The sequence below is a fragment of the Patagioenas fasciata genome, chromosome 6, assembly GCF_037038585.1.
Source record: "Patagioenas fasciata isolate bPatFas1 chromosome 6, bPatFas1.hap1, whole genome shotgun sequence".
In the NCBI taxonomy this organism is placed as follows: domain Eukaryota; kingdom Metazoa; phylum Chordata; class Aves; order Columbiformes; family Columbidae; genus Patagioenas; species Patagioenas fasciata.
Genome location: NC_092525.1, coordinates 24,067,454 through 24,075,905, shown reverse-complemented (window position 1 = coordinate 24,075,905; position 8,452 = coordinate 24,067,454).

Below are 8,452 nucleotides of genomic sequence, written 5' to 3'. Positions count from 1 at the left end.
GAGATGAGGTTTGCTCACCTGGGACCATGTGCCTCACCGAGAGCAGCATCCCACCTGGCAGCAGGGTGCTTGTCATTGCACGGATGCCTGCTAGAGCAGCAAGAGCAGTTCTTCAGGAGGAGGAGGATGAGACACTTCACTGGCACTTGGTTAAATTCAAACTGAAACCAGCTTGTGGGTGGTTGCTTGAAACCTTGCCAGTGGAAAAGGAGGGAAAAAAAAATATTTCTTTATAAATGACCTTTTTCTCTTGGGTTTATCGTGATTCTCAGTGTTGTTCTTGATCAGCCAAAGACAACAAAATAAAAGGAAAATTCATTTAATTAAAATGTCTGAAAAAGGAAATGTATTGGTCAGAAATGATATCTTAGTGTAAGTGTCCAACACATCCCACTTTGCAAGGCTTTGAGGTGACTGATCCCCTTGCAATCCCTGTAAAAGCCCTGGAAGTGGAGAGATGCCTGAACAAGGGAACCCTGAGAACAGATTGAGCTGATGGTGGTGTGCTTTGTTGGTGACTTATATCTGTGTGAGGCACGAAAGCTGTTTGGGACATGGTAGCTGTGTTTTTCCAGCACACAGACTCTGTGTTGGTTGTCCCACTGAGGGACAGATGAGCATCTCCATGCTCTAAATGCAGCTTCTAAATGGGGTCCAGGCAGGGCAAGGGCTCAAGTATGCTGATTATTTTGTGTCAACAGACTTGTGCAGTGAAAAACCATGGGGGTTTTGCTCAATAGCATGCATGCAGGGGGGATGCTATGAATTTAAAGTTATTTGTAACTAAAGCCTTGAGGTCTTTCTGCAAGGCTAGATCTTCAGGCAAGTACAAGTGTGACAGACATGCTCCCCTGCTACTTCAGCAGCATCAAAGGCCAGGGATGAACAGCATCCTGCAGGAGGGACATGTTTGGGAGCAGCTCCCAAAATCTCAACAGAGTCAGTCATTAGTACTTTGGATTTAAGCACAGGGTTGCAGTCAGATGGATGTGAGGGTGGACACTGCTCCGGCCACCAAGAACACTTCTGTGGAGCCATGGCCAGGTCCTGGAGGGGCTGGGTTAAAAGATGGGACTGGTGATGTTGAGGTTTTCATGGGCCGAGTATGAGCCACATGGCAACCAAGAAGCTTAAGGCACGGGCAAGTGGCATGCAGTCCTGGCATGTTGTCCTTCTCTCCCATGGAGACCAGTGGGGAGAAATGACCGTGGAGGCAGGGCTAGGGAGGAGGGAGAGGGAAGAAGCCAGGAAGCATTTTAAATATCCTCCAAAACCTCAGCAGGAAGGTGTGACTCTCCAACTAGAGAAGCAGTGGTCAGAAGCGAAGCAGGAAATGTCATGAGGATGATGATGCTGATGGAGCAAAGCTCATGCCTGGGCACCTGTTGATGTGTGTGTGTCATTGATTTACCTTCAATGTGTCAGTGGCTCAAACCATGCCAAAGTGCCACGAACCTGAATTTGAGGTTCAACCTGCATGAAAAAACTGCATGCACGCTGACAATGGGAAAAAGCAGGTGGGGTGATGGACACCTGCCTGGGCTGCCCCGCACAGCGGCCTCTGGCAAGCGACGCTGGAGCTGGGTGTGCAAAGCAGTAATTGCCTATGGCACTGTGGGGCTTGGGGTTTCTGATGGAGGCAAAATCTTTTGAACAGACACCGGGGAGACCGGTGTGGTGAGCCTGACTCTGCCATAGAAACAGGTCTGGTGTTGCTGACTCGGTAATTGGTGACGATTTTAACAGTGTGCTCGAGCCCTGCAAGAGAAGCTGCTCTGCTTCAGAGATGATGAGCCTTGACACAGGTTTCTAACCGGGCGAGGCAAGAAATGCAATCAGAGATGGTCCTGCATCTCTGCATCAGCATCTCACTGGGAAGCTGATGTCAAAAGGAGCAGGGTTGGGAGGCTTAGAAAGCCCAGGTGATTCTGGTGCCCAACAGAGCCTGGGGCACGGGGCTGGGCAGACAGGCAGGGCTGTGGCTGGCACCAGCAGGCAGTGCCCATGGGGCTCTAGGACCAGGGGCCTGGTAGGACAGATGGCTCTGTGGCTACAACCAGAACTTTATTCTAGTTATTTAATAAATTGATTTATTAATTTATTCTGAGTGTTGAGTGAGGATAACCCAGCCTGCGGATAACGTTTCGTGCAGCTGTGAAGGGCCAAGGCTGATTTACCAGTTTACTTGTAAATTTAGTAACTTAGAGTTAACAAGAGCAAATGGGAGCTCAAACCACAAACATGGGTGTGCAGATGGCAGGTCTCTCTTCCCTCTGCAGAAGCAGAAGTCTCTTGTGGCTGCAGTGTTGTCTGAAACAAGATTTTCTGTGCCTTAAAGGATTTGCATTTGGGGATGCACTTCAGGAGCCCTCAAGCAAGATCAGAGCTCCCCAGTGCTGCCCCTCTGGCCCTCAGGGAGCTCATAGGGAGCAGGGTCCAGCTCAAGCAGCACCCAAAGAACACCCCAAGAGGGCTCCGGGGCTGTTATCTGCTAAATAACACATCAGCCCCGAAGTTAAGCACATACTGAATAATTCATAAGAAGAAATGAATTATTAAATAACTTCTCATTACTGCCATCCTAATTACACACTGTTAATTTCATACCTAAAAGGTGCTGCAATACTCTTGTTGAATTGTGTCTTGCTGGTCTCAAATTTGAGGGTTTCAACATGCCTGTGCGGTTGGAAGATAAAAGGAAAGGTGGAGGGAGGCAGGGCAAGCACTTCAGGTGCGATTTCACCATTTGCTTTGCAGCAAAATAATTAATTTTGAAAATCCTCTTTCCCCAAACTCTGGGCAATTTCCAGCCACCCAAATCTCTGTGCTTCTTTCCTCTTATTGTATGAAACATATTTTAACAGGAGGGGCAGTCTGGAAGCCTGGGGGTCAGTCTGCAGGACAAGAATCAGTTTGTAGCAAACCAAACCTGGTCCAAAGGGTCTTGGCGGTGCTTGTGATGCTTCATGAGGCCTCTGGAGCTGTGTTTCCTGGGACAGTGGCTGTGCTGGGACCTCTCCAGGCAGCTCCCACCCACAGTGAGCTGTGTGCTTTGGCAGCCTTCTCAGCGTCGCCAGAGTCTCCAAGGAGAGCCACTAATGGGCTCCGTGCGGGTCCCTGTGCTGAGAGAAGAAAGGATCACTGCGGGGAAACGGTAGTTTTACCTGATTTGTGTGAGTTTCCTTGTGCTTTTATGGCAGCCCGTAAAACAGATCATCTGTCTTAAAAGACGTGAGCAGGTAATCGCTAGCTCAGCTGAGGTCTGCCTTGCATGCTGGTGTCTGCTGGGGAGCACAGGAGGACCCGGGGGAGACTGCAAGCCATCAGCGCCATCCAGAGCATATTCACCAGCAGAATGAGCTATCTGGGGATTTTTTGGAAAAAGTGCCTGGCAGGAGCGATGCTCCATTCTCCTTAGGAGAGCAGGAGACAGCCACAACTCTATTTTCAGCTGAGGTTTCCAAGGCACTTGTTTACCAGCACTGCCAACGAAATCTGTTATCGCATCGGCACTGCTGACAGCTCTGTCTGGAGCTGACTTTTCAGGGAAAACACCTCAAAAGCGCTGGAGGCAGTGCCAGGGTGATGTGTCTGGGGGTGCCTGGTGACACAATGATGCCAGTGTCCCACTCAGCATCACCCTCTGAGCTTGTCCAATCAGCCAAGCCCAAACCTACCGGGGGGGCTGTGAGGTCCCATCCAGTCCCATTTCAACAGCCCTTGGAGCAGGGTGAGGAAGGTGATTTGGGGAGCCTCCTGTGAAGTTTACAGCCTCATATCAGTCTCCCATCAATTTCCTGGAGTAATGAAGATGTAATTAAATTTTCTGGGGAAAAGGAAGCTTCACGGATGGCAAGTGCATATTGAAGCACTCAATTTCATCAGGAGAAATGCTAGACTCCAAATTAATTGCATTTGCTGTTTCATGTACCCTCACAATCGTTGTAATGAATCTGGGAATTAATTGTTTGTCCATTTAAAACAAGTCCCCTCTTGTACTGTGTCATGCTCTCCTCCTCCCAGCCCCTCTGTAATTTGATATTCCAGTTAGAAAACAAATTGACATTAATTGGAAAAATCAATCTTTTCATTGTTTAACTCTCATTTCTGCGGTGAAAGTGTGGGAATGGAATTACACCCTCTGATATGAACCCCCTCTGAGTGCTTAATTGTGGCTGGGGAGCAGAGAGGCTCCTGCATCCTGCCAGCTGCTGGGACCCCGCGCTGGCAGCACCGCTGGTGATAGTGTGGTGATAGTCCATGCCGGAGAATATCAGCCAAGTCACCTCGGTAATGAGCCCAGTAATAGAGTCTGTCATTTATTAGCTGGGAATAAAATGCAAAGCACTTGTTACAGTGGGGAGATGACAACAAACAGTGTGAAGAAAAGCCTGAAGACACACCGTATTGTGTTTATTCAGGCTGAGAGGAATAACAAACAAAATATGTTCTTTTGTGATGGTTTGAAGAGAGCTTGGCTCCTGTGCATCTGCATCCTGACGTGCTGCTGCTTCTGCAGTGCTTGGCCTTGGGCTACCAGGGTCCCCAGGGACCGGGCTGGTGGGTCCCCTTATAAGAAAGCACTTTCTAACCACGCCAGGCAGCTGGCCTGGCAATGATGCTTTTGCTTCCTATGGAGACACTTGCTACTGAAATTAACTGCTATTTTTGTGGGTAGCATTGGTTGTCTTTTACACTTACTACAGGAAAATGAATAGCCACTTTTATGCAAAAAAAGGTTTTACTGTGATATCAGAAAGTGCTAATGAATATACAGAACCAAATTATATGGTACCCCATGAGTCAAAACTCCTGGACAGAGATTTACAGCAAAATGAATAGCAGGCAAAGATAAAAGCCTGTAACAAAAGGGGGTCATATAGTTAATTGGGGACAATAAATTCCTGAAAAATTGAGCTGTCAGTTCCTTCCATCCAGATGCCCAGCTTTATTTCAAAACCTAATTACTTGTAGTCAGAAAGAGTTAATGCAGCAGATAAAACACCATCACAAAAGTAGCATGTGCATTTGCAGGGGATGAGTTTCCCCCACACTGTGCCTGCCAGGGTGCGCTGGGCAGGTGCTTCGGGGTAGAGGAGCCCCTGGAGCATCACCCCTCCTTCCCCACAGGGTATGGGCAGAGAGGTACTCCCTGCTCATCCACCAGAGGTGCAAACCTCTGCCCACAGTTTTCCCCCACCAAAATGAAAAGTCCCATCACTTGGCCTTGTGCAACACCACTGTGTTTGTCCCTACACCTGGGGTATGTGTGTGTGTCCCACCCCCACCAGGCTGTTGCTTGCTCAGTTTTTTTTCTCCCCCTCCATCTCTCTGTTCACAAATTGGCAACAAATGCATCCCAGGTTGTAGTAATTAGCTGTTTGGAAGATTTCAAGGGACCATTTGGGCAAGCATATGCCACTGCAGGGTGCCGGCTTTGGCACCCCCACCGCCCCCTGACAGCCCCCCCCACAGTCCCCCAGGGCACCCACTGGTGTCCCCAGTGGCACCTGCCCAAGGCAGCAGGTCCCGCCCCCTCCTTACAGCCCCAGGAGGGCAGATTTGGGATCCCCAAAGTTGGGTGTATGTGTTGCGGTGATGCTGCCAGCATCTTTTTGCATGGGGACAGGGGTCCCATTTCAGCCCCGGTGTGTATTTGGCACGGGGAGGCACCAGTGGTGGTGCTGTGAAAGATGGTATGTTACTCACTGCAGCACCGTAATCACATTCCCTCCTTTTTCTCATATTCTCACTTAGCAACACTATGTGAGCATCTTTGTCAGGCAAATATTAGGAACCATTTTTCATAAAAAAAATTAAGGGCTATGGAACTACAGTGACCTCTCCGAGGGCTTCAATTACCCTGTAAGGTAATTGTGTCTTCCCCAGGCCTCCATCACCGTGTTTGGGAGTCTTCACCTGCAATTTATGTATTTATTACAGTTTAAGTATCCTTAGCTCTCAGTTCTTTCTGGTAATGACAATATATAGCACAAAACCCAGCAAATACAGACAGAGCTGTGTGTAAAATATTACAGCAATGCTCCCGGCCGTCACAGCACGGAGGGAAGCAGCAGTAACCCCACACGCACCCTCACGGGGATGCAAAGCCTGTCCTGTGTGCCGAGATCTGTGACAGCCCCGTAGGGCACGTACAGGCTGCAGGACAAGGGGAACCACGGTAAAGAGTTGGGGCTAAAAACATCCCGTAGGGGACTGCATTTCCTTGGTAAAAAAATACAGATTTATTATTGTATTTGGCACTAAAGGTTGCTTGGAATTGGGACAAAGAGGCAAAGCAGACACTTAAGTAGACGCTTTAATTTTTTTTTTTTTCCTTTTTTTTTTTTTTTCTCTCCCAGGGAAGAGCTGCGGAGGCTGGAGCAGGTTCAGCTCGTTACTCATCAGGAGAGCATCCCTGGGACAGCTGAGGCCTCTCCAGCTATAAAAGGAGCAGGGCTGGTGCTGGGGCTCCTCCTGTCTGGGGGGTTTGCCCAAAGCAGAGCTGGGACAGCCAGGCTTTGCTTCACCTCTCCTGGTGCCATGGATGGGACTCAGGTGACCCCCAGCAGCTGTGCCCTGGCACCACCATGAGCTTCCACTAGAGCTGGTGGATCCAACCAGCACAGTCATGGTGAAAGGAAAAGAAATGCTTTGAAAAAAAACCAAGGTAATTTGTGTCCTTCCTCTCCCTTCCCAGCCTTGAAGGGGGCTGAGCATGTTGGCAGGGAAAAGTAGCCTGCAGGGACCAGACGTTCTTTCCCCCTCAGCTCTGAGGAGCAGGTTCTCATGGGCTGCTCAGCACAGCAGGAGTTCTGTGCTGAAAATGCAACAGAAAAAAAAGAAATTCGTATGATGCTATAGAAAAAAAGAAACATAAAAAGCTATATTTTTTTTTTTCTTGTCAGAAAGACTCCAAGTCCTCCACCTTGGGTGAGAAACAAACGATTTAACAAGAAAAAGATGTCACTAAATCCCTTAGCTATAAATCACTCTTCTTGCAATCTTGCAACAAAAATACTTAACAGCCAACCTGTGCAACATCAATGCAGGAGCCTGTGTCAGGGATTGCAGCTGATCTAGGGTAAATGAGAAAATGGGGCCTGGCTGCTTGTTTTATAGTTGTAACAGAATTATACAGCAGCTGGGAAATATTTCCTGCCCTGCTGTGTTACTGGCTTATGCCATGAGGATGGTTCAATTGGTGCTAGATGTACCTGAAAGATGTACTTCAAGGTCTGTCTGCTGGGGTTACACTAGGAGAAGGATGTTGTAATAAAAACCTTTTGACCATTCATTCATGTGGCATCATTGGGCAATTTAGTTTGTTGAGGTTTCTTTTTTGTTGTTGTTTTTGTTTGGTTTTGTGGGGTTTTGTTGGTTTGGTTGGGTTTTTGTTGTTGGTTTGTGGTTTGGTTTTTTTTTGTGGTGTGGTTTTGGTTTTTTGGGGGTTAGGGTTTTTTTGTTGTTGTTTGGTTGTTGGGGGGTGATATAAAAAAAAAAAATGCCTGCTGAGTTAAAGCAGAGATCAGCACCTGCTCCCAGCAACCTCTGTCCTGTGGGGTCTGGATGGTGATGCTGTGGTGAAACCTCCACTGGGGATACGGGTGACCAGGGCGAGCATCAGGAGAGTTTCCCAAGGGTTCAGACAGACTTTTCCTGATACAGAAACCATTAAGCTGGATGCAAGCGGATGCTGCATTGCTGTAATGATTTAATTGCTGAAGAAGTGGTAATAGCTCAGGGAGTAGTGACCACAACCTGATTATATTCTGTGTGAGCAAACCGAGGGCAGCCACAGTTGGTAACAGCTACTGGGTGTTGCAAAGGGCCAGCATAAATCAGGGGAAATTACCAGCAAAACTGACTGGATGGAAAAAACAATAATTACACAATTGTGAATGGAAAGTTAAAGAGCTCTTTAAGAAGTATTTAAGAAACAGTGAAGGAAACAATTTTGGGAGAAGTTTAGCCAACAGCTGTTAAAAATAAGAAAACAATAGTTTGGGAAATGCGTCTGTGAAGAAAATGCTATGAGGAGCACAGGAAATTGGGGTGAGAAGCAAAAAAATAATGTCACTGTTCCAATGGGGAGAATTTAAACAGAGTGAGAAAAGAGAAAGCAGATCCTCCTGTGGGCAGGAAAGGCTCACAATTTGGAAGGGTCAGGCAGGTGTGATTGAAAGAAAGAGGGCATGTTTTTGTACCAGCTGAAGATGATGGATGCTCTCTTCTATTTGCATTAAAGAGGCATATTTTAAAATTGGCTGAGCTGCTTCACTGCCCCTCCAGAGCCTGCAGCATCGCTGGGTGAATTCACCCTCCTCCGGGCAGCTCTGTACACCCAAGGGAAGCCACTGTTCTGGTAAGTGACTGCTCAGTGTTTCACTGCCCTTCCTCTTATGGAAACTTTCTAAAAGCAAACACCACAGAAACCCTCTGCCCTCATTTT